The sequence below is a fragment of the Anastrepha obliqua genome, chromosome 4 (genome assembly GCF_027943255.1).
Source record: "Anastrepha obliqua isolate idAnaObli1 chromosome 4, idAnaObli1_1.0, whole genome shotgun sequence".
Taxonomy (NCBI): Eukaryota; Metazoa; Arthropoda; class Insecta; order Diptera; family Tephritidae; genus Anastrepha; species Anastrepha obliqua.
The window spans coordinates 1,497,523-1,523,271 of NC_072895.1; the positions used below are offsets into that span (position 1 = coordinate 1,497,523).

Sequence of the window (25,749 nt, forward strand, 5' to 3'; positions counted from 1 at the left end):
TATGAGTACGACACGGAATCCAGACATCAGGCGAGTGAAGATCTCCGAATGAACTAAGGTAGAAAAAACCACGTTGTTTTCAGTCAACAAAGAAAGTGATCCTCACGGTTTTTGTGGATTACAACGGTGTTGAACACCACGAATTTTTGCAAGAAGATCAGCAAGTTATTAAGGACTATTACTACGGCGTTATGGGACGGCTCATCGTTCACGTGAAGCAATCCGCCAAAAAAGAAAAAAATTGTGGAAAAACAACTCGTGCATTTTGCACCATGATAACTTAGCGTCACACAGTGCTATCGAATACCATCCAGCAGCCATCGAATTCACCTGATACGGCCCGAGTCAACAAACCACTACGGCAAATGTGTATTAACAGCCGAAAGGAAGTAATGGAAAAATGAAAGATGTCTCTAAAGTTCCAGAAATGTTTCGAGAGCTGGATCGAACGCTGGCATAAGTGAGTTGCAGTTGAAGGGGAGTATCTTGAAGGCGATAATGTCGCTTTTGAGGAATAAACTGGTATTCTGAACTTTCTGCATATATTCCGTGAATCAAAGTGGTGTTTCGAATCGAGTTGCTTCGACAACAAATATCATATGAATATGATTTTAAAACTTTGTATTTTTTATATTATAATTTCACAAAATTTCACACAAATTTCATGTTTTTTATTAGAATTAAAAAACAAAACAATATTTTGTAATTTATTGAACCACTCCTAAAAGCATGATTTACCTATCGAGCATTCTCGCTGTAAGCTTCCACAAGATAGTGAGTTCGAGGGACCAAAATTCGACAGAAATTACGAGGGAAAAATTAGCTAGTTTCATAAGTTTCGGATGTTGTGAACAGTGGATGTTGTTAGCAAAAGTTTAAATTATGAATTCACGCTATCAAAGCAGTTTGAAATTTCATCTACAGGTAACCCTCCTACAACGCGATTAATTGGTTCCTGAAAAACTCCGCGTTGTAGGAAAATCGCGTTGTAGGAAACTTTTTTTCCTCCTTTTTTCCTTTTCTTAAACAATATCACGCAAGTAACATTTTAAAGTTTTCTCAGCCGAATTAATTATATTAGACCTTTCATCGAATAAAAAAAATTTATTTTTTCAAAGATATTTTTCTATTTGTCTATTTCAATATAATAACATAAATTAATTCATTTAATTAACCAGCAGAAAGCAATTCATTTATTTAAATAACATAAAACCAAGGAAAATAAAATCTGGGAAAAATAGACACGGATTTTCAAATCCTCGCTTATTATAATTTGCTTCAAACGTTTTGCTCTTGGTCGTCCTATTTTAAAATCCGAGCTTGACCCACTATCACATTGATCCGGTTCAGCTATTATTGCTGGTTTTAAAAAATCTTTTATTGATGTCTGCTTTGTCCTACTTCGTAAATCTTTATAGATTTCCTGGTAGGCAGATAAATCATGTTCAAGATTTCTTTTGAACATTTCTGCTCTACTATTTAGAGGATCGTTTTCCAAAACATACTCTTCCAACTCCTTCGCCAGATTTAAAAGTTTCTCCACACTTTTTAGCGAAAAGTTTTTGATTTCGGTGTCAGAGAGGTCGTCAGAGCTTTCTTCAATCGATAATGCTTCACTTGTCATTGCTGCTAAATCTACTTCATTTAATTCGTCGTCCACAACTAATTCTCGAATATCAGCCACATTTATTTCGTAAAATCCATCGCCTTTTATTACGTTTGCCAGCCTCACTACGTTTTCATATTCATCCTCAACGAGATTAACAACAGTTTCCTGTACTACAACCTTGATGACGAATGTCTTTGAGTGATTTGCCGACGATTTCACAGCAATCTAAAATTGAGAACTGTTTCCAGACTTCTTTGACCGTTATATTCAATGATGCTATCTTCTCTAATATTAATTCAAATGATTTGCGTATGTAGTATGCTTTAAAGGTTGATATTATTCCTTGATCTAAAGGTTGTAATATTGATGTAGTATTGGGCGGTAAAAACTCAACTTGAATATTTGGATGACTTAAATCAGTTGCATGAGCTGGTGCATTATCTAAAAGTAGCAAAACTTTGAATGCCAAGTTCTTTTTTTTTAGATAGTTTTCTACGTCGGGAACAAAGCAATGGTAGAACCAATCATTAAATAGTTTGGCAGTCATCCATGCTTTTTTGTTCGCTCTCCAATACACTGGAAGATTGTTTTTATTGTTTCCTTTCATGCAACGTGGATTTAATGACTTGTTAATAAACATTGGTTTTGTTATAAAATCACCAGATGCATTACTGCAAAGTAACAATGTTATTCGGTCCTTAGACACCTTAAAGCCAGGAGCTCCTCTTTCGTTCCTCGAAATAAAAGTTCTTGATGGCATTTTTTCCACCACAAACCTGTCTCATCAGCGTTAAATATTTGATCTGGCAAATAACCATGTTCTTCAATAATTTTTATGAACTGTTCAGGATATTTATTCGCCGCATCAGCATCTGCGGATGCTGTTTCACCCTGAATTTTCAAACTGTGTAGAGCATGCCGTTTTTTGAACTTTTCAAACCAACCTTTGCTAGCCACGAATTGGTGGTTATCTTCGTCGGTTGTTGATTGTCCTGTTTCCTTTAAATAATTGAATATTTTTAATGCTTTCTGTTTAATTATATTCCCATCCAAAGGCAACCGCCTTTGCGTCATACCTTCTATCCATACCGTTAGCGATTGTTCCATTTTTTCTATTATCTTCGTCCTTGGCCGAGAAGTGATTTTTGCGAGGACCGATGATCCGGATGATACCGAATTTCTAATTTTATCTTCGTTTTTTTTTTATGGTTCTTATCGTGGACTCGTTTAATTTAAAATGTCTAGCAACATCAGCTATTCTCTCTTGATTTTGAATCCGATTCAAAATTTGAATTTTGGTTTCAATCGTGATAAACTTTCGTTTTAATGATGCGCTTTCCTTTGCTTTTGGCATTTTTATGGCCTAAATTACAAATTAATTAATTTAAGTTATAAAAAAAGTTTAACAGAAACTCACCGATTATAAAATCTATTTATCTTGATTTTTACAAAATTATTATTATACGAAAAATGGTTTCACAAACGTTTTAAAATTTGTTTCAACTCCTCTTCACGACTTACTGTGAATGACTAAACCAAATCAAATTTCCAAAAACATTCTCAAGAGCACTGTTGCCAATTTAGCTCTTTCAGAGCTAGATCTAGATCTTTTTTTGAGGTGTTTTAGCTCTCGTTACTCAGAGGGAGTTGGCAACAGTGCTCAAGAGTTAATTTTCGGGGAAACCCCTTGTTTTATCTAAAAACGTGTGTGTAAATGTTTGAAAAAATTGCGGTTTGCAAAATTCCATAGTGCATACAAACATTCAAACACTTTTAGTATGTACATATGTATAATACAAACATATTATTATTTCTTTATGAGACTACGAATAATAGATATATACATATACACAAGTAATTTTTGATAATTGTGTGTTTATAGAATACAGTTTATAGAATATGTATTTAAAAAATGCTTAAAAATCGCGTTGTAGGAGTCGCGTTATAAGAAACATTCCGCAATTCGCAAACCGCGTTGTAGCGAAATCGCGCTATAGAAGTACCGCGTTATAGGAGGGTTACCTGTATTTGTATCAAGTGGGAGGACGTTGTAGCCCTGTCTATGTGTGAGTTCCCGCTTCATACGGCTGGTATGCCGGGAAAGCAAGTTGTGCAACAGAAGATCAATCAATCCGAATCGGTGATAGGGGTGTTTACGAATATTCATTGTGGTTTGGTTCTGGACTCATAGACATAGACACATGATTCCGTAAACTTCGACACTTGTGGGCAAAAAGTAAGGTGAATTTGGTTGTAAAATGAAAAATCTTTATTTATTCTTGTAAATCAATTTCATCCCCTTCAAAATAATCCCCTCTCGATGAAATACACTTATGCCAACGATTTTTCCAATCCCCGAAACATGCCAAATAGTCCGATTCCGGTATAGCCATCAGCACCTTCTTCGATTCAGCTTTTATCTCCTCAATCGACTCGAAACGCGTTCCCCGGAGTGGTCTCTTGAGTTTTGGGAATAGCCAGAAATCACACGGAGCCAAATCACGCGAATACGGTGGTTGCGGAACGATATGCGTGGAATTTTTGGCGAAATGGTCACGAAGAACGAGTGCAGTGTGAGACGGTGCATTATCGTGATGCAAAAACCAAGAGTTGTTGGCCCATGATTCTGGTCTTTTTAGACGAATTGCTTCACGTAAACGAGGCATAACGCTCAAATAATATTCCTTATTAACAGTTTGGCCAGGTGGAAGGAATTCATAGGGCACCACACCACGAAAATCGAAAAAAACTGACACCATGACCTTTATTTTTGAACGACTTTGACGGTCTGGCCTCGCCTTTAGCACGGTATTCGCTTGATTGGTCGGTTGTTTCAGGGTCGTAAGCATAAATCCAAGTCTCATCTCCCGTAATGATGCATTTGAGCTTGTCCTGATAGTCTGAAAGCATTGTTTCATACACATCAACACGACGACTTTTTTCCAAGAAATTGAGAGTTTTCGGTACCAAACGAGATTTGACTTTTCCTAGGCCCAAATGGTCTTTCAAAATGGTTTTCAGTAAAGTTTTTAACACGTTCCCTGTCCGCTGAGCCACATATGGTTCAGTAAACGTGCGCCTGATAAGCACTGATACGTTCCTGAGCCATATGTGCGTCAGGGGGTATATGAACCACATGTGTTTCATGAACGTGCAGAAGCAAAAATGTCCCTCTACGCTCATGGACCATATGTGTTTCAGGTAGAAATACCCTACATCCGTTTTTTTTAATTATTATTATTACTAAAGCTATAGGATACTCGACTACAAAAAAACAAATTATTCAAAAAACCCTGTTGGACTTGTCAGTCAATTTTGCATTTTTGTATTGGGACAGGGAACGTGTTAACAGTCAACCGACGATTTTTGAGCACTAACTCCTGTACTTTATTAACGTGTTGATCATCTGTTGACGTCGATGGTCGTCCGGAGCGCTCCAAGTCATCAACACGTTCTCGACCCTCTTTGAAATCTTTGTACCACTTATAAACATTTTTCTGCGACATGGTCGAATCACCAAATGCCTTGTGCAACATGCTAAACGTTTCCGAAGCCGAAATTTCATTCCGCAAACAAAATTTGATGGCACTTCTCTGCTCAATCAAATCAGACATTGTAAAAATCGAAAAATGCGCTCTTGGTCGTTTGGTAAACACAAGCGTAAATATATTACTGATAATGACATTCACATGAAAGTTGGCCCAGATGTTATTAACAGTGCTGCCAACTCATGAAAAAAATAACTAGAGCGAAATTTTAATCCCGCGAAGTTTGACAAATAAATTCACCTTACTTTTTGCTCACAGTATAAAAAAATATCTTTACAAATTACGATTCGAAAATTCGATTTTTATTAAATACACATAAAAAATGCAACCCTGAGTTGGAGCTCGAGATGTTTATGCCATGATGCCATGCCATGTGGTGTGTGCTAGGTAGCTCCAGCAGTATTCCAAAGACTCGTTGGCGCCGCCTCTACTTTTCCTTAGCATTTAATTACTATTTTTTAACTCGCTTTCTTGCATTTCTAGAAATGGTAGTTCACGTATTATTAGAATTATTTTTAAATTGATTCTCGTAAAACCTTAGTAAACTTTGCTTTGTATTTTTTAAGCAGACATTCGGATATAAGTAACTTAAATTCAGTTTTCTTATATTTCATTGTCCTTCAAATTATTTTGTCTGTTTTTATACTTGCAGTTGTTTCTTGCAACACAGGAACCTCATGTGGAAGGCGCGTCGTCGGCGTCGGGTCCATTGATTGCCATATACAGAGTTTTTATCAACGTTTTAGTCATTCACTAGTTCATCGCTCTCTGAGCGAACGCTTCGAAAAAGATAAATAAATTGTTGCCATAAATTAAAATTGTGATCGTGGCGCGCTAAGCTAATTCTTGTCCTGAGAAAAGTGGATGCATTGAAAATAAACCGCAATACCCGATAACCACATAGCGGCAGCGGCTGTTCCCAGTTTTTGTTGGATGCAATTAATTTTTAGAAATACTCTACGTACAACATTTTAGCCGAGGAAGGAAGGTAAGTGGAAAAGAAAGACATTCAATTAGCCATCCCACATTGAAATAGTTGGTGGAGTCCATGTCGAACAGAATCAATCAAGTTTTTTTTAAGAAAACCATATTGATTATAACGAGACCAACAAAGTGCATTTGGTGCGTTGGAAGGCTTTGAAGCTTGCGAATGTAGAATTTTCTCTGAGGCTGGAGTTGTCGAATTGCGCCCATTGCCAGATGATGGTCGCTGGCACAATCAGCTCACACTTCGCCTGAAGTAGAAACAGGTTGACCTAAAATGCCAATAAAAACTGAAAGCGGCGATTTGTTGTCCATTAATAGTACATTAAAAATCCGCTTGAATTAAAATCCTAGCTGATCCTTTTTTCGAGATAAGTGGTTTTTAGCATTTTCGAAATTTTTTTCATAATTAAGCGATAATGTATCTTGGCGGTGCTATTATTTAAGCGTGCAAGTGTATGTGTTTGTGTGTGTGTCCATATACATACGTGATAAAGCACGAAACTCGCTATTTCGATTAATCAAATAAAATTAGTTTAAAAAATCACGGCTATGTAGCGCATTGTATACCGGGCACTCCGGCAACAGAAAATAGAAGCCTATTCTTTTCATAGCCGCTCATTTGCATTTGTACCTTGTTCATCAGTAACAAGTAATCTCTTCAGAAATTTCGTTATTTATGGTCTGCAAGATCATGGAAAAAAATATTCTTTCAACTCACTTAGATCATAAATGCGATCACGAAGAAAATAGGTTGAAATTATGTGCAACATGTGGTAAAAAAATCGTTTTTGGCAACCGTCAAAGATCAGAATTTTTAATTGCTGAAAATCTTGCTGGTTTAATTAAAAAGCATGTCAACGATAATTTTGACGAGTCCAATTCTAAATTTCCCATTAGCATTTGTAGTACTTGTCGAAAAACTATAATGGAACGAGAGAAGGGTAATGCAAAGAGACCACATCCAACAATGCCTAACTACGAGGACATGAAGTTAGCAAAAGAAACCAGAACAACTTATGATTGTAATTGTTTTATATGTCTAACGGCACGATACAAAGGTCACTCTAAAATAGTTAAGGGCAATGGTCATGTACGCACTTTTCATACTATAATAGATGAAAGTTGTGGTCTTTATGGAGCTGCTTCAAATGCTCAACTTCCCTCTACAAGTGGACATAGTACTGCTGAAAAGAGAACGTCCATGAACATTTGCAGTAAATGTTTTCAAAAAATTGGCAAAGGTGTGCGTCATTCTTGTGGCGCAGGTCCTGCTTCATCTCGTGCTCGTGAAAACGCCTTGAGTTTAGTAGAAAAACTACCAGAAAAGCAACAAAACCAAGTAGTAACATCGATTTTACGAAAAAGGTCCGAAGCAAGTACGAACGATGGTGATATTTTATTAAATACAACAGGGTCTAAAATGAGGGTAACTTTGAATAAAAAAATTGAAAACGAATTTGTTTTTAATACTGAAGGGTTAGACACATTGCAATTGACTACTGGAGCATCTCAAAATCAAATGAATAAAATGACCAATTTCATCAGAAGTTTTGCTGGAAGAAAATCTATTCCAAAAAACTATAAACAACATAAGCGTGAAAAATCGAATTTATTGGAAGATATTTATAAAGAAGTTATTTGCACTTTGGATCCAAAGAAGGTATGGTTAATAGACCTGTTGTATATGCTAATGCATCAAATCTTATTAACGCAATCTTTGACCATCGGGATATTAAAGAAATCCAAAACGCTAAAATAAAATAGTTGGCAGATAGGGGTCAAGGCTTTTTTAAATTATGTATAACAGTTTTAACAGAAGGAGAAGAATGTGATTCGAATTTCAATGAAAGTAAAAGATCTCGATACTCCACTGGTGGGAGTATGTCCAAGAAACAGAATTTAAATAGCGTTTACAGATTAATTATATTATCAATTGTTCCTTAAATTAAGGAAACTTACGAAAATGTTAAGACCTTATTTGAATTGACAAAAGTCAACGAGATACCCTTTAAACTCAGCTCTGACTTAAAACTTATACTAATTATGAATGGACAGCAAACTGCAACAGCAACGTATCCTTGCCCTTACTGTTTCATCACTTTGAGTGAACTGCAAAGTTTTGGAAAATTGCGTGGTGGTGCCGATAAAGAAGAATTGATGGAATTTGACTTAGATAATAAAATTTTGAAAACATTCAAAAATTTAAATGATGATTACATAAATTTAAATGTTTTTGGCAAAGATAAAAAGTATGCTAAGGAGTGCCACAGTACAATAAATATGCCTCTCTTTTTTTATGAAAAAGAATCGGAGAATGAAGATGTCCTTATTGATGAAGAAGAAGATGACATCAATATGTACTTTCTTCAGAAATGTGTTTGCCTGAACTTCATCTTTTACAAGGATTTACAAACCACCTATTCTGGAACGGCATAGTCCCTGCTGTAGGGCGTGAAAAGCCTCTGCTTTGGCCATCAAAATTGAAGTTAGTAGCAAAAAATTATCGGGGTGAAATTTTCGAGGGTAATGCCTGCCGAAAACTTCTGCAAGAATCGGATAAATTACTTGATCCTGAAATTTGCGAGCATGTTGGTCCTTTGAAATTACAGCCATACGTCGCTGCTTTTAGGACAATGAATAAAATTGTACATGACTGTTTCTCCACGCAACGTGCAAATATTACCGATTTAGATGAGAACTTAAAACAACTTCGCAAAGATCTAGAAAGTACAGGAACATCCAGACTCTAAAACTGCATATTATTCTTGATCACTTGAAAGAGGGCATGCCATTATTAAACAACGATGGTCTGGGTTTGTGGTCAGAACAGGCTGGGGAACCTGTTCACAGAGAATTTTTAAAATTTTGGGAAAGATTGAAAATAAATTTAATAAATGATTCTTCATATTCCAGCCGTTTAAAAAAAGCGGTTGTTACTTTTTCTGCACAGCATTTATAGAAACATGCCCAAGTTATTATTAATTTCATTCCTACATTAATTTTATAGTGAGAAGTTAGTAATTTTGAAGTGGATTAGCCCTACAGGGGATACCACATCAAAAAAAAACGCGCCAGGATATTATCTCGTTAGATGGTGAGGAAAGATATCGCTTAATTATGAAAAAATTTTCGAAAATGCTAAAAACCACTTATCTCGAAAAAAGGATCAGCTAGGATTTTAATTCAAGCGGTTTTTTAATGTACTATTAATGGACAACAAATCGCCGCTTTCAGTTTTTATTGGCATTTTAGGTCAACCTGTTTCTACTTCAGGCGAAGTGTGAGCTGCCTTCTGTTTCGTGCGTCTAGAAGGAAACCTTTCCAAGTGCGACTAATTGCAAAATAGTCAATCTGATTTTCGGTAACATGATCGGGCGAGGACCAAGTTACTTTGTGTACATATATGTTTATGCGAAAATAATATACAACCAAGAACAAGGGTATTTCGCTTTTGTAAGGGGGTGCCAGAAGTGAGCTAATCTTTAAAAACTGCATGAATTGTAAATATTTTTTTATTTGAATTGTATGCCAAGGTTTCAAAATATATTAACTTGAACGAATATTTGCTACTGTATTATAAATTATATCATCCCCAATTATCATCGAATTTTTAATGAAAAACAATAAAAAATCTTATTTAAAATATCTGCGTAATGAAGTGGTCGTGGTCCTGGTACAGTTTCTCCCTATTGAAAAACACATTTATATACACGAACACATACATACTTATTCTGTATAAATACACATCTTGCCTTACCTATGCCAATTTTCTTATGATATTGGAAGAACAGTTATACGCACACGTGTATGTATGTGTGTATGCCTATATTTCCACACTTAGTAAAATTTAATTTGCATTAAGGCATTGGTTTTCTTGGAATCTTTAGTAGTTAATCATTTAATAAAGTTCCCGTTCTAATGTACATTTACTCGTACAATATTCAATTCGATTATACAAATCTTTATGTTGTTTAATTAACGTCTAACGCCTGCCCATTTCCTGTCCTCTGCTTGGTTAGTTGTTTGTGGTTGGTTGAAAATTCAACTTGTTGGGGCGCAATGGCTCTGCGTGATCTTTGCAGTTGCCAGTATATAAACGTGCAACAGTTTTAGTTGGCTTGATTTATGTACAGTGGGCAAGTGAGTGATTTCACCGGACAAGTTTCTGGGGAATTTCCACGGCTGTTCTGATTCGAGGCATACGAGTGCAGATCTGAATATCTCAGATATTTCGAAACGGTCGTAACAGAAACTACTTGTGCAGGTAAATCCGAATTTTATTGTTCCTATTTTTCTACAGTTCGTCTATCTGCACATCACGTTAAGGGAGATATAAAATTGCTTCTGTCTGAATCTTCGCTGGTGGCCTGCAAAGGCGCTACCAGTAAAACTGTTTAGATTTGAATTTTTGCATTTCTAAATTATAAATCATAGACACCACATGTGGTTACTTCCAAAAGAATCTTAAACGCGGTAGAAGGAGTTAAAGGTGGGTTTTGCTCAAATAGAATAGAATCATGTTTTTTGATTCTTAACAAATTACAAGCATAAAAGGCCTTGTGAGTACTAAAATTTGATCTACTCGTTGGAGGTATCATAAGAGTATCAAAACGGCGCTTCAGTGTTACTTGGGGAGTGCCAGTCTGGTACTTCAACCATTTCACCTACCCACTAAAATTTGACTCCTGCTTAGGAGAGATTGCAAGCATTGTCATGATGGGCTTTTGTACTTTTTAATATAAATTTTCTTTTCATTAAATTCTTCTTAACCCACGGTGTATTTTCGGTAACCTCGATTGGCAGCCGCTCTTGCGGCACACGCTCGCTTTTCAACAATCCATTGACGACAACGACGACGAGTGCGTTCGATGTGAAGAATGTGCAATTGCAGCGTTGCCAACTGGCAACTGCCTCAACCCGCCACGCACGATATTTAAGAGACTTCTTAACGTATATGAATATGCATGAGTGTATGTACGGTATAAAATGTGTGTGTGTGTGTGTGTGTGCGTCTTCCCCTGTCATGATTTGCATGCAATTGAACTCAAGTAGCAGCAACGCCTTGCATTGGAATCCAAGTGATGTTGAGCTACTAAACAACAAACCAACACACAACCTATCTGCCACCAAGCTCTGCCTGCGGAGCGATCACAATAGGCTGCGTATATCCTCTTGGCTGCTGTTTGCTGGGTGCTGGCTGTTGACTACTGACTGCTGCACTCGTTCGCTCGTCGCAATTAAGCATAAATACCGAAATCGGCGACACTCGGGTGACAGGTGCTGCCAAACTGCGTTAAATCAACAGTGGACGCGGCAATAACAACTACACACAAATTCACATTATAGCACAGCCACATTAAGCATCATTTACAGCAACAACAACACACTTACGAACAACTTACATATGTCATTTTGCCGCCGTCGTTGTTGTTGCACTCGGTTGCATTCGTAAATGCAACGCGTTGAGTTCCGCTGAAAAAACCCACGAAAGCGGCGCAGACATGACGGTGTATTCGTGTTTGTGGCAGATGCATGTGGCCTGCTATCGTCAACACACTTGCGCGTGATTCCTTTCTTAGTGCATTATTTTTCTTTTTTTCTTTTACTTTACTTTGCCTTTTTTTATTTTCATTTATTTCTTCTTACTTTGCACGCATTTGCATTTGATCAAAAATGAGAAATCATTAAAGCAACAAAGGCATTTCGAAGTTGGATGCATCAAAGTCTGAGAAATCGTTAGTGGCGTGGCACGCATAGTGGGGGAAGGGCTGGGAGCGCCATCTGCACAAAAACGGTATAGGTAGTAAGGGGGAAAAAGAAGATTATTGCATGTAAAAAAAATTAAAAAAACGCATAATTCATTATGTAAGACCACTGACGCCTAATTTATATAGTGACTCTAGGTTCAAATTATTTCAAATCCATTTATTTGGGACAAGTTTTTTGACTTTATGTTAATCTAATGCGAGGTTATATCCAAAAAGCACAAAAAAAAAACCCTTTAAGCGACGAAATTCCTTAAAATCTGTACGGAAGTGCGATTTGGGTTCTTATTTTCATATCAGGTTGCTCATGTTTTGTTGGATTTGAAAAAGATATGTACTCCAGTCTACATAATGCGCCGAAAGCTTGAGTTTCGCCGAAAAAATCGAGATGTGACTAGAACCACAGGTTTCCCTACAGTCTTTCCTAAGAGTGTAGAACTCCTTATTGAGTAGTTGTCTTGTACTTTACATATAGATATACCATAATTGGCGCACACACCGTCTTTTAGATGGCTAATCTCCTTTTCCTTTGGCGGCCGCCGTAGCCAAATGGGTTGGTGCGTGACTACCATTCGGAATTCACAGAGAGCACGTAGGTACGAATCTCGGTGAAACACCAAAATTAAGAAAAACATTTTTCTAATAGCGGTCGCCCTTCGGCAGGCAATGGCAAATCTCCGAGTGTATTTCTGCCATGAAAAGACTCCTCATAAAAATATCTGCCGTTCGGAGTCGGCTTAAAACTGTAGGTCCCTCCATTTGTGGAACAAGACATCAAGGCGACGCCAGAAATAGGAGGAGGAGCTCGGCCAAACACCCAGAAAGGGTGTACGTGCCAAATATATATGTATATAATCTACCTACAATTTTGCACCGACTTCGAATCGCACTCGGAGGGGCGACCGCCTTCAGAAAAAAAAGTTTCAATAATTTGGTGTTTCATGCCCAAAATGGATTTTTTGACTCCGGTTCGGTCCTGATTCCGTTCCCTGAATGTTGGTCATGCATAAATCTACACGAGTGCGGCAGATGCCATCATAAATATCCAAAACATATTGGGTATGGGAATAAGTTTCCCCCTTGTAAAAGAGGTGTCGCTGCTGATTCCATTTTTGCGTTCGCTCTAGTAATATATTGGTGATTTGAAGGTGTATATGTGAGGTCTCGTTCGCAGTAGTTGATATTCGTTTGATCAACGGTGATCACGCTCCATCAAATACAACTTGTAAAGAGTGATTTCGACGCTTCCGCAAAGGGGGCCGAAAAAATTCGAAGATACTCAACTACAACAATTATTGGATGAAGACGCATGTCGAACCCTTAATGACATGTCCAAAGAGTTGGATTTTGACAGATCAACCGTCGGTAAACGTTTGCACGCAATGGGAATGGTCCAGAAAGCAGGTAACTGGGTGCCACCTCAATTGAAGGAGAGCGATATCGAGAGACGTTTGGTGACGTGTGAGATGCTTCTTGACCGGCAGAAAAGAAAAGGTTTTCTGCATCGCATCGTCAATGGCGATGAAAAATGGATGTATTATGATAACCCTAAGCGTCGAAAATATTGGAGTCTGCTAGGTGAGCCCGGTCCATCGACAGCGAAAAAATATTCATGCTTCAAAGGTTATGTTTTGCATCTGATGGGATCAGAAAGATGTCATCTATTATGAACTCCTTAAACCATCTGTAACCAACACTCGCGATCGTTACCGACTGCAGCTAATGCGCTGAATCGAGCTCTCAAAGATAAACGGCCAGAATGTGACGGGAGATATGACAAACTCATTTTGCTGCATGACAACGCCAGGTCACATGTTGCTAAGTCAGTCCAGAAATATTTAGACGGCATTCTTCCTCCACCTTCGGATTACCATCTGTTCCGATCCATGCAGTTAGCCCTTATTGGAGAGCGGTTCAATTCTTACGAGAGCATCGCAAACTGACTCAATGAAAGGATCAAGTCAAAAGAACTCGAATTTTTCGTCAGAGGAATCCGTATACTGCCTGAAAGATGGAACAAATTTGTAGCTTCCAATGGCACATACTTCACTTCTTGTATTATTTAATTGTTTAAATAATTCGTAGCTTTTGCTAAGAAAGGACGGAAACTTATTCCTATACCCAATAATACCCTGTGCTTTGTTAATCAAAAAGAATTAACTGTTTGTTTTAATTAATAAAAATGTTAAAAATAAAAACTAAAATATTTAAGAGCTTATAATTTAAAATAATACAATAGATCCTCGCATGGCCCATGAAATATTTAGGGAGCATAATGCCTGTCCACAAAATGGGCGCTCAAAAGAAGTAAAAACATCAACGCCAAAAATGCCATTGAATTCCGCACCTCGCTGATGGAAAAATGTTAGATGTTTTTCCAAATGGTGCAGCATTCAACCGAAATGTAGACGTACTCGTAAATAAGTAATGACGGCACCCAAGCATCGCAGCAACGAAATGTATACACATCTGGATAGCTACGCAATGCTGCTCATATCAAGAAAGCGTACGAGTGGAATTCAAGGTATTTCAGAGCTGTACGCACACCCGCACAGTCTTTAATACTTTGTATCTAATTTTTCAAAAATATTAAATTACAAAATTAACCGAAAAAGGTATGCGAAATCAATGAGTGACCAAGGCGCGCAATGACGTAAGCAGTAGAGGGTAATGAAGGTGGAGTATTTCAATTGAGGTGAATAATTAGACAAATGGTAAGGTTGGCAAGCCGATAGGTTCTTTAAAAAGCTTCTAGAGATGGTTGCAATTACTAAAATGCAAATTTAATTAGAATTTGAATGAGGAAAGACTAAAGCCATAACAACAATAACAAGTAAATTAGTAACGCAAATTAGAGGTAACACTGGAGAGATAATTCTAGTGATGAAAATGAATTTTAGGGCATTGAGAGAGTCTTTGCAAAGATCGCTCTACAACGAATTTAAATTTATTATTAATCGATCGTTGCCCTAGTTTGTATAAATATTATTACATAGGTGCGACGTCGGGTACGAAATAAAAAAACGCACTTTAAGTGTGTTGTAAGAAATTCACCTAAATCTGTAAATTTATTACACATTTGATAATAAATGCTTTATATTTAATAGGTTAACAATTTAAGCTTTACACTTGTGTTTAACTTAGCACCCGTTCACTAGTGAGAATCTAATATGCAGTGATTTATTCTTTGAAGAAAAAATAAAGAAGGTCCGCAGAACTTTGCTTCTATTTACTCACAGGTTGAAATCAAAATGTCAGAAACATCTCAAAGGTGCCGTCACACCAATGGTATGTGGGGCACGCTCCCACTAATACTATAACAATCCTCCACCTCGGCTGGTTCTACCCTGGGACCACAAAAGTATAACTTCTGGGTAGAGCCGCGTTTATGTCCGAAGACACAACAGGTACCCGCGTCCAGGTTCCCCTCCTGTAGGCGTATGAAGGCTATACACCGCCGATAGTCTCAATTACTCCCACTATGGTCCAAAGTAAAGGAGGCATCGGAAAGCCTGCAGCTCTTAATTCACTACCGTCTTGTCTTCTGTATGATACTGTATTGAGTGTTTCACTCAAACGTCTGCGCTTGTTGTCGGTTCGTCCAAGACTGTCCGCCTTCTCTGTTGCTGAAACGCTTTGCGTTCCCAATCAATATGGCGAAGTCGCGTCATAATCTTACCTGCAAACGTTTGCGTTGCCTCCCACTTACCGCTGGAAGCGCACATATCTCGTATGAGGGTGTTGGAGGACGGTTGATGACCCAGGGCTTGCTCCAGTATAGCTCGTTCCTCTCTAAAGCGGTCGCAATAAAACATGACGTGTTCTGCGTTTTCGTTGACAGTTGACAGTTGAATGAGTTGAACAGTTACAGAAATGAATTGGGCGAGAGTGTAACCATTTTTGCAGCGAAGGGGAATATAGATGGAACGAAGAACGGCAGTGCTCTGTTACGGTGTAGCGGTAATAGGTGCGTTTGAACTTTGACAGTGTAAAGCGGCCATCGGGTAAAGTACCAGCTGACAAATTTGGCAAAAAACTTGTTTAGTCTTAACATTTATCCATGGAATACTAATTAACTAAAATTTATTCTCAAAATCAGGGCTGTGTACGCTAAACGAGCGGAAAAATCATCTTCGATTTAGAGTGACGGAAAGAAAAGCCACTCATTGTTAGCATCGACAATTTTTTTCAAATATAAAATAGCCATGGATAGTCATGGAAGGATGGTCGGTTCTCACAATCAAGTGGTTTAAAAATTCATCGAATTTGTTGCATGTTTTGGGGGGCTACTGTCTGGGAAACAACCTGTCTTTTCTCAGCTGATATCAGTATACTCCAAATTCTTCTGGGTTTGCCATAGCGAGCGACCGCTATTAGGAAAAACTTCTTCTATGATTTGGTGTGTGGTGCTCATATTGGTAATTTAATTTAAATCACTTTATATCGACTAATTTACCAGTATACCATACAGTTTTTGGTGTTGTTAGATCTGATTTGTCTAAGCCAGAGTCTCGTGGCTCTGCTGCATTAATGGGTGCTCATGGTGTGTCAGAGAATCTCAATGGGCTTTAGATCGGCACTATTACCTGACCAATACATCTTTGCTTTAAGAAAGAGATGGATTTTACATTGTACAGCTACCTTTTTGGACCGATGACAGGTCGTACAATCGTTTTGTGAAATCGTTGTCTATCGAAAAAAAGATCTCTTCACTGAAGGATACCAAAGTATGAAGGATACTTAAGTATCCTTGGTGCTTTATTGTGTTTCCTGTTCCCTTTTTTAGAGCTGGCCGCCCAAGCCATGGTGAGATAAGTAGGCCTACATCTTTTAATTCGTGAACATTGAGGCTTGTATGAAGAAAGTAGAGGTTTTTGGTAATGTTTCCCCTGTCGTCTCTGAACAAAAAATACTTCTGCTGCTACTTGAATAATAAAAGTTTTCTACTGCTAATCAAGATTATATATATTTAAGAAGGTATGCAGTAATATTGATCACGCCCATATACATACACAGTGACAAACTAGAATTTTCACCACTTTTCCGCCACAAAACGAGGATGTGACTTTTACACGCTTAATTGTTTTTCGCTTCACCCTTAGCGGCGGATGATGTCGCCACAAAATTCAAATAAACAACAACGCAACATTACAAAATAACAATAATAAACACATCGACATAACAAAGAATGAAATGAGAAATGAAATGAAATGCCACTTTAGACGGCGGGACGTTCTTTGCGCTTTTGGCAAGAAGCCAAACAAATTTTTTTGAATCTTAAAATTTTAAACAGTACACACTGGCGCGCCGATTCGCCATTCGATTGGCGCAACAGTCGGTGTGTGCGTCAGCCAGCCAGGCGACTTGTACTAATGACAGCTGCTTCAGGAGGCATCAAGCGTGGACAGCATCAACGGCATAACTAACGAACGAAATAACAACATCCACAAAAGATTCGAAATGGTTTCAGAAAAGTCGGCGGAAAAAAGTATTAAGACGCCATAGAAATTTCGAATTTTTTCGCCACAATTTGAAAAAAAAAAAACAAAGAGTGAAAATTTGTGTTTTTCTTAATTTTTACCTTGCTGCTCCGCTATTTTTTATTGCGGTCATTATTGTACACACATTCAAACATAAACAATATTAATGCTTGCTTGTAATTGTAAAAACATGAAGATGGCGGCGAATTCGGCAGCCATCCTATACCTAGAAGAATTTCACAGAGCCAGCTGTTGTAGCGGGAAGAGGTTGATTGGGAAATGTGCCAACATATACACGCCAGGTAAAATCAATTGAGTGCTTGGTGGCTCACCATATAGTCAAATTATGGGCGGGATATGTGTACAAAACATAACTCATAAAGAGTGTTGAGAAATGATTAGAGAGAGTACAACTAAATTAAAAGAGGGCCACTTGCAATAAAAAGATAGGCGGTTGTTGCTTATGTACGATTGTAGTGGAAGTCAAGAAGCATTTTTTTGTTTTTTTTAAATAACTTTCGTAAGGGAAATTTGCTGATCAATAATTGGCTTGTTTCTCATTTTGTTGAATATCGAAATGTCACAAAGTAAAATTCATAATTTCTTACTCGATGCGGGTTCTGTCTCAAGCGGTTAATACTGGTCGAGGTGCGGCCTTACATAATTAAATGCCAAATGACCCAACCCAAATAGTTGTGTAGACTACTGGACAATTTATTAGTAGAGTTTTTTAACAAAAGCTTAAATAAATAAATCACACTCATCTTTTTCAGTCGACAGTGGCTTTAAAAAGTGTAATTTCCTTTCATTTTAACTGCAAATCGCAGAGCTTCGATGAGCTCGTTAAGCATCCAAGTTTGAGATTTGGATTCTCAGTTTCTTGGGGTGATCGCAAACGATTAGGTGCGGAAGGTTCTCTGTTTCTGAATCCTCGTATCGTGTTTGTCGGGCATCGAGCCTCTCTGCCCGAGGAACATCATAATAGTGGAAGAGAGAACATCCTTGGCCCAACTTTAATCAACTAATTAACCTTTACATAAGATTCCTTTCATTGACTATGTTTTTTCCAGCTGATGCCCTCGTATTTCAGTTCTCAACATGGCATTTCATTTGAATTTTGTTGAACCCGAATATTGTCTAAGCGAGTATATCGATATCAGACCCTGTTATCCAACTCAAAGTTCTCTCTTTTGTAAGTTCGCCTTCCATTTCGTTACAGCTAACACCAGGATATACAGAGATTCTTATTGGAACCACTCATTGGCTTATGGGCATTTTGGGAAATAAATCGAAAGTTTCTTGGGCTTAGGCTATTGTTTGATCATCCAAGTTATGGACCATTTTAAGAATATTTTAAATTTTCACATATCCATACATACATACATATGGGTATGTAGATTCGCCAGGTAGATGGCAGGCTCGTTATGAAATATGATAGACCTTTGAAAGCTAGCAGCAGAAAATCCGCATAATGCATTAAAACTCTGACACTAACACAATCAAAGCCCGTGCAACGGCATAGTCTATGTTTATGTTTCATTGTTGTTTTTTATTTTATTTTATGGACAACGAAATTCAATGCTCTTTCTAATGCCTGGCTAACGGTCGTTGGCAGAAGCGACCCTGCGTCAGTGTGTGCTGTGTATGTTGTGTTCTGGTAGCTTTTATTGTTTTTGCCTTTGTTTTGGTTGTTCGCTTCTCGTTTTTGTCGAAGTTTTGGATGCATTTGAATTCATGCCTAAATTTAGAGCGGTTCTATGCTCATGATTGAGACGCATAAACACTCACACATGCAATTTATATTTCCAAAGCGTGCACTATATTCACCCAAATGCACGCACACATAAATCCCTTCCCATTCCCATATCTATCGGCATTGCATTGCTGTCGTCAGTGCTCGGGGCACGTGCGCGTGTTTTGCAGTTGTGCAACTGACGTGCTTATTGACGAGCAGGTAGCGGTCTGCGTGGAGGGGAAGACGAAGGGATTATTCGGGTTGTGGACATTATGGATGGTTTTAAGAGGAGAGCTACTTGAACTCAATTATTGCACCATGCATCTATGTATGTATGTATGTATGTATGTATGCAGGAAAAGTGGAATGCTTTTAAAAGCGTTTTGTTGTTATTGTTGCGTTGTAATATGCAACTTAAAGTGTTTAAAGGCGAACCTCCAAGAAATGTGGAAATATAGGTTAGGTTGCTCTGCGCTTTGTAACACTCACCTGAGAGAACCGGTACAAGGTTTAAATTCCCTAATGCCGTCAAGAGATTGTACGGAGACGTAGGCTTTAGACCATATTACGAAATCGCTTTTCTTCTCATCCGTAATGTCTTTTAATGAGGGGAATACTGCAGAATCGAGAGAAGTCGTGGGCCGCCAAATGCTGCTCATGGAACAAAAGATGCTGCCGGGTGCTTATGTGTGAGCGCAGCACGAGCAGCCCTATCTCCCAAAAGTATTGGTTGTTGTTGAAGCAGCAGAAACATTCCCCGTGCATATACGAGGAATGCTGCTGAAGTGACAGTCCTTGGCCGGTTATAAATCCGGGTCGTTCCGGTTACGTAGAACCGACTGTCGTGGGAACGAAAACGAAACTGTATTGGTTTACACCATTGCTTTGCTAGTTTCACGATAGCTGAGAGAAGGATCTATGTATGCCTCGTTGACAGATGACACCCCTATTTCCTTTCATTTATTTGTGCACAGTGACTCTTCTGTTAAGTTCGTCCATTTTTCTCCATTTTGCCGTACAGAAACCGAGTTGACTGTCGTAGCTATTACTGCATGGTTGCCAATAGCCAGTTGATGTGGTTGCAGTGTAGATTTAGACTTTAAAATACTGCGGTAATCCATTTCATATCTGTCTGTGAAGAATTTGCAGATATGGCGATTGTTCTAAAGCCCTTTCTTTTACTCATCACATTTGGTGTGGTTTTAAAGTTGGTCGTTCGGTTCGTTGATACTAATTTCGGACGGTCAGTATTTTGATTACTCTGCTACCCTTGGCCTCAGTGTCAACATCTTCTCGTTTATCGGGTACAGGTTAAGTGTTTTTCTAATTGCCGCTGTGGAAGAGGTCCTTAGTGATTCTGCAATACAGAAACCCGTGTGCCTGCATTATTTTCTTCATGTAACTTTTTTTACATAGTTTCTAACAGATTCGAATTACTTAAAATTCTAACAAAAAAAGTCCACTAGAACATAGTTGTAAAGTAAATTTCGAGTACGTCAAATTTTAAAAGATCTCTTTAATTAATGTAAAGTTAATAGTTTAGTCAAAGTGACTGGTGCATCTTTCGTTTATTGGAGGCGTCCGCTTACGAGAGGTGCCCGTTAGGAAAAAGTACACAGCATATTTTTTACAGTTAACAATGTATTTGGTTTTACATAATTTTTACTTTCACCAGGTAATGTGTTTTTCCCACGTTCTATCTTTATTGCCATAGCTTCCTCTGAATTTACGTATTATTTAAAGATAGCATCTTTTAAAATTTGAAATATATTATATAAAAGTGTTATTTGAAAATTTCTTAGCCACTATTAAACTAATTTGGTGAACTGTGAGCAAAGAAATTTTCTGTAAATCGATTTATTGCAATCGTGCAAATGCGTTGTTTCCTACCTATCATTTGATAAAATTCCATGGCTTACAAAACTTGACAGACATGCAAAAACAAATATCCGCTGGCGCCATAACACCAAACGAACGACTGCACTGCCTCGCCTGCGCCAAACTTTGGGCTGCATTTCAATTTAAGTTGTTGGAGAATTCAATGCGTAACTTTAGTACTTTGCAATTTTTTGAGAAATGCGCGTTAATTAAATTTCAAAAATTCGCTTTACGATAATGCAATAACAATTACTATAGCAACAGCTGCCAACAGCAACAAGCCTTCCCACGGCCTTCCAGTTGCCGACGCTGTTCGATACTGCTGATGATTTCATTCTCATTTTATTGGCGTGTTGGTAAATGTAAATTTTAAATATTAAAACAAAAATGTGGAAGTATTTTGTTTACGTATGGATGTATACATGTAAACATATTTGCATTTTTAAAGTAGAACATAAAACTCAATAATCGTTACTCAATTTTATTGAAAACCTCAATATGCCGAAAAAAGCCTCAATATTAATCAAAACTATATATCAGAAAAAAAAACATCTGAAATTCACTAGTTAATTTCTATTGATAAATGCGACTAGAAAACTTCTCTTTGAAATACAAATTTTTGATTGGAATTTCTTGTGAATGAGCGCATTAAAGTCCATTTTGAGTAATCTTTCCATTTCACCTTCCGTTCTTAATAGCATCTTTTAATTTTTCTAAAAGTCCAGCGTAGTATTCGCTTGTCATATTGACAGCTTTTTCTTTATAATCGTTTAAAAAGATTAGAAGGCTATCTTTTGGAAAAAAACTGTAATCATGATTTTTCCAGCCAATGGTGAATCTAAGTTTCGCATCTGGTAACAATCGGCACCCATTTCGCGCTACCGTTAGACATTCCAAAATAGTTATGGAAGTTATGCAAACCGATCGGGGATGATAGATGGCCTTTAAGAACAGGTTTGTCGACTTTTTCAACGATGTATAATAAGAGGACGTCACCTCAGTTGGTCTGCTTGAGCGTTGATTGTCTTTAATGGACTCTTTACCTTGCATGAATAGGCTATAAGTCACTATTTTTCTGTTTATAGGTAACAGATGGAATCCCTTCCGCAATGATCTGTGATGGTTTTCCTTAATTAGTCGAAGCCAATTATACCAATTTACTGAACTTAGTATTTATTGTATTGAGTCGCAAATACACAGAATCTTCATGTAGGTGCATATACTTTTGAAGCGGTGCAACAATTTAAATATCTAGGTGTTATGTTCACTTGTAGTGGTAACTCAACACCTGCAACCAAAGATCGCGTCAACGCCGCCAATAGAGCGTACCTACTATTCACACCTTAGTTTGTTCAGGTCTCGTCTTATATCTAGATCTACGAATCTGACCATGTATAAAACTCTTATCCGACCAATTTTGACACATGGTTGCGAGGTGTCGACTATGAAAATTAATGACAGTGTGCTTATTGCTAACTTCGAAAGGAAAATTTTAAGGAAAGTGTTCGGACCCATTAAAAATGAAGATGGCAGCTACAGAATTCGGTACAACTCCGAATTGAACGAACATATACAAGATGAGACAGCTGTGCGTTTTGGAAAGGCGCAGCATATGCGGTGGATAGGTCACGTGCTCCGTATGTCTGCTGAATCCGCTTTAAGGAAAGCCATGACTGGAAAGATAATTGGTGCGAATGTGACGGGAAGACCGCGAAACCGATGGATAGACGCAGTAGGAAGCGATCTCACAGCAATGGGAATTCGCAACTACGAAGGAAAAGCAAGCGATAGGGGAGTTTTGTGAAGGAATCTTTGACGCACCCCGCGTAGTAATGCTGTGAATGATGATGATGATTGAGTTGCTAAGTAGTGAAAGTAAAAAAGTACCTCCTGTCATCAAACAAATAGGTGGTGCACTCGGGTATCGGCACATATGTCACTGTTGACAGTTATGATTTCGAGGTTGTACGAGACTTCGTTTATTTAGGAACCAGCATTAATACCGATAACAATGTCCGCCTTGAAATCCAAGGAAGAATCTCTCTTGCCAACAATTGCTACCTTGGACTAAGTGGCAATTGAGTAATAAAGTCTGCTCTCGACGAACAAGACTAACCCTCTACAAGGCTCTCATCATGCCCGTCTTATTATATGGCGCAGAAGCTTGGACGAAGTATCGCAGGCGATGGGCCGTATGAGCTTTACGACGACATAGATATAGAGCAGCGAATTAAAATCCAGCGCCGTCGTTGGCTGGGTCATGTCTGAATAAGACATTCTTAGTACAGTTTTAAGAATTTTTAAGTCATTCGCATATAAAAGTTATTGAAAATGACTACATATTCACGATTGAAAGGGTGCGACTCTATCCATTTAAGGAAAATAGAGTAAAACCCAAAACTTACTAGTGTGGGATTAACGTTGAGTGGCAGGTTTTATCGGAAGCTTTTAAAAAATCCGAATAAAACCGTATCAACTTGAATACAGTTATTGAAAGCCGACGCACAAAAATCTGACAAAAATCCATAAAACCATGCTTATTGATTGTTATGTTACGTTTCACAGCGAAGTTTAATTTTGGCTATAATATACTCAAAGAGCTTTCTGTTCTAAGCACAATGGGTTGCTATGATCAGCGAGTGACCTTTCGTAACAGCTTATCTGACCTTTTATAAATGTTGAACTCACATCTTCAATTTTAGTTAACGAGTATTTCTGAAAGTCTTTTTTCGCTAGAGAATTTTTGATTTCTAACTCGAATTAGGCTTCTCTTCTGTCAGAAGCATATGACAACGCATGCCAAGAAGATCATTTTGGTCACATGGCGTCCATTCAGCTGTGGTTGTGTTATTTTTAATTCATTTATAATAACTTATAAATGTATCTGCGTAGATTATCTCCTGCAAAATGGCTTCAAAGTCTGCTTACCAACACCTTTTTCCTGAAACTTTATCCCTAATCCTATTGAGAAGTGAGAAAGTGGTGCAGACGAAGAAAAATTCTGAAGTTATTTCATCCTTCTCAGGCCAAGAAAATCAAATGGATTAATTATATAGGGTGCATTTTAAATAGAACATTAGTTAACTAGTCAAAATATACACAATTTAAACACTACTTGCAGGAATTTAGACTTTCGAGTATCGACTTTTATGGTTTGTTGTTGAAGAAAAAAATAAAATCAAAACTTTAAGATCCTTCATTTTATTAAGTATTGTCAGTCCGTCCAATAGTTTATGAGATACAAAGGTTTTACGGAGCATCGTGTTTTTAACAAACAACAACAGTACAAACAGCAACAGCGTTTCCTGTTGTTTTTTTGTTTCAAGAAATGTGTAATTTAATCATCACCAATACAAAGGTGCAGCAACATGAAAGATGCAGTTTGTAGTGGTGAGTAGGGGCTCATGGTGATATACACGCACGCATACATTTAAAGCATGAATGTGTATAGAAATACAGAAAAATCGAAAAAGTTACACAACACTTGGGCAAGAAAAGATAAATAAGCGAAGAATGAGAAAGGGAGTGGTGCACAGCATTTGCCGTTTAGAACGTATTGGAATAATAAGAGAAAGAAAACTGGATACACACAGAAGGTGGAAACTGACCGAGATGCTCTAAGTATATGTACAGGTTCTCGAAAGATGTGTAAAGATTTCCTCGTATTTGTATTGTTTCGGACGGTCTCGTTTGCTGGTGTAGGTGATCCTCGCTTGTTCTGCTACCTCAGTTGTGGGCCACATTGATCGCAAAGCATCACCAACACAGAGCCAAATGCGTATGCGATCACATCAGATGCTTACCTATCGGCATTCAATTACATCTATGTGTGTTGGTGCCTTCGTTCGGAAATTCTAAATATAGCCAGATCGCCCAATGCTTGTCTGCAAGTGTTAGTGAAATGATGTGCAGAATGGCGCAGGCGCGTAACGTACACGAGAGCAGCAGGAATTGTTAGACGTGCTAGTAATACAAAAGAAAAATACATTTGCATGGATGCACGCATACACTCAACGCCGAATGCACATATACAAGTGCACATTTCGAAGAATGAGGATCGTTTTCTCACTCACAGGTCGGCCGTTGACGGCATTGCTGGTCCGAAAGGTGTTCGTTCACTGACGCAGTGAAGCGGAGGATTTGTGGTGGCTAATACACTTACATATCTGTGCAAACACATATACATATTTCTATGTGTTGGTGGGTTGTTGTGTGGGGGAAAATTATGGCAGAGGTGGTCGCGGGCTCAGGGGCCCCTAATGAGTTGCTAGTCTGCGTCTTGGCGCGCTTGTGGCCTATGGCGGAGCACGATTGGCGGCCATTTTGATTGTTGCGCTGACGTGTCTGCGCCATGGTGTTGCGTCGTTGTTGCGTTGCTACATTATTTCACAGTTCACGATTTAATTTCTTCTATTTGTTGTTGTTATTTATTTGTTTTTCATGCGTAATGCAATATTTCGTAATGCTTGGGTTTTGAAAATTATGTTGTATGTACAGCTTCAGCTAAAAATGAATTGGGATATGAAATGAAAAAAGTAATAATAATAAATAAATGAATAAACTACAACACAGATAAAGAAACACAAATAGCGGTATAAACTTCTTTTCGACTTTAAGCCAAATATTTCAAAACTAGTAATGGTTGAAAAAGTATTTTTGTTATAAAATAGTTTCAATTCAAATTTAGCAAAATGCATTAGCATCGACTTTTTATTAATATTATTATGTATTTATTTTTATTATATTA

General features: G+C 37.9%; 1 protein-coding gene and 1 long non-coding RNA gene across 10 annotated transcripts in view; both read left to right on the forward strand.

Annotated features, from left to right (window-relative positions):
• The window catches only part of LOC129243567 (uncharacterized), a 107,171-nt gene extending 101,281 nt beyond the window's left edge, over positions 1-5,890 (forward strand). The window contains exon 3 of the long non-coding RNA XR_008582326.1: positions 5,810-5,890. This is a non-coding gene — a long non-coding RNA (uncharacterized LOC129243567). The remainder of the gene's footprint in view (positions 1-5,809) is intronic.
• Positions 5,891-25,749, forward strand: part of LOC129243566 (myocyte-specific enhancer factor 2) — a 119,048-nt gene continuing 99,189 nt past the window's right edge. For all 9 annotated transcript variants that reach the window (XM_054880669.1, XM_054880673.1, XM_054880674.1 and 6 more), the window contains exon 1: positions 5,891-6,145. The gene's annotated coding sequence lies outside the window, so the exon portion shown is untranslated. The remainder of the gene's footprint in view (positions 6,146-25,749) is intronic.